Source organism: Triticum dicoccoides, chromosome 6A, assembly GCF_002162155.2.
Source record: "Triticum dicoccoides isolate Atlit2015 ecotype Zavitan chromosome 6A, WEW_v2.0, whole genome shotgun sequence".
Classification (NCBI taxonomy): domain Eukaryota; kingdom Viridiplantae; phylum Streptophyta; class Magnoliopsida; order Poales; family Poaceae; genus Triticum; species Triticum dicoccoides.
In genome coordinates this window covers 172388264-172389942 of record NC_041390.1, presented here as the reverse complement: position 1 = coordinate 172389942, position 1679 = coordinate 172388264, and positions in this window count along the sequence as shown.

Genomic DNA, 1679 nt, shown 5'->3' with positions numbered 1-1679 from the left:
ACAATCAACCACGGGCAAGACCAAGCAATATGATGAAATGACGATATGCTATGCGGGATGCGATGCGGGATGCAAAATGCAAGATATGACAGGAAATGCATGAACCTGGCATCAACTTGGAAAACCAAGTGTGCCACTGGATAGAGGGGATGAAATCTCTTGAAAACGATATAAAGATCATTGGAATCGGAGCTACGGTTTGGAAATGGCGAGCGTTTTAAGATATGACACCGGTCTGCGATTTACAGCAAGTAGGCATCTAAATGCAACGAAATGAACATGCTACAGCCACCAAACATGAAAACAAAATACATGGCAGTGATGTACACAAGATGGTTGACAAAACACTAGCACTGAGCCATAGGCAAATTCATCCATTAAGAGGTTCAAACAAGCATGGCTAAAACGCAAATGCAAAACAGATTTCAGACTTAGTGAAATTAACACTAGTCTGAAATTTCAGATCACGATGCTCTCTTCGGAGCAGCAAAACAACATGATAGAAAACCTGAACATGACAAGTAAGAACATGACATGGAGCTACTCAACAAGCTTAACAAAACACCCAAAGTGACCTGGGGCCAAAAGGGTTCACAAAATACTCTACCGAGCTCACGAACATCGCTCGAACACAATCAGTTTTCAGACTTAGTGAAAACTGAGACATGCTGAAATTTAACTCACGAAGGCATGTAAACGAGCTCGATGCACTCACTACGGTGCAAGTCATGGCAAGGAAAGCATATAACCAGCAAGAAGGCACAAAGTGATAGCTACACATGGCAAGAACGAAGGCATAGCATGCATGGAACACTAACGGTAGCATCGGCGAAATCGCAAACAAGTTGACGATCTGCCCAGATTAACAACGAAGCAAAAGTTGAGCTCGATTGAGTCAACCTAGAGCACTCTACAAATGCTAACAAAGACATGGATGGATAGAGCATGACATAAATATCAAAACTCCCTTACTGATCATCCTCAAAAGAGGCACGGATCGCTAGGAAACAAGCTGGACATATAGCATCATGAACTAAAATATCCCAGACTTAGCGAAAATCACTAAGTCCCTGAAATCTGCAATCTCAGGTACCTCTCTTCGCAAGCTTGCACAAGACAACACACACATCCTAAAAATGCATGGGTGGCACCTCTGGAAAGAAGACAAAATGCTTCACAATACATCCCAAAGGGGCACAGGCATATCATGCACGGATTAAACATAGCAAAAATGACAAAAGTGCATGATGAACTAACGGTTCTGCAATTTAACTCACGAAGCCTCCTTCTAACAGAATTTTGGGTATCAAGATGATCTCAAATGCAAATGATGCAATGGAATGAAATTATGTACATGTCGAGACGAAGATTTTGATATATCATACGCCTAAAACGGATCTACGGTTGCGGAGATACGAGCAGTCAAACATCGCATAAAAATTAGGGTTACGGGGATGAAAAGTCAACCTAGCCCAGATCCAGATTTGGATCGGCACGCTTCCCGAGGCGGCGCCGGAGACACTGTTCGCCGGAGTGGAGAGGGACACCGGGCTCCGGGAGGTCGCCGGAGAGGGGGCCGGGCGTGGAGGAGGCGGTCGCCGGGGGCCGGATCCGGCGACCCGGGGCGGCGCGTGGCGGCGGAGGGCGCCGGGCGGGGCGGCGCCGGGCGAGGAGGCCGG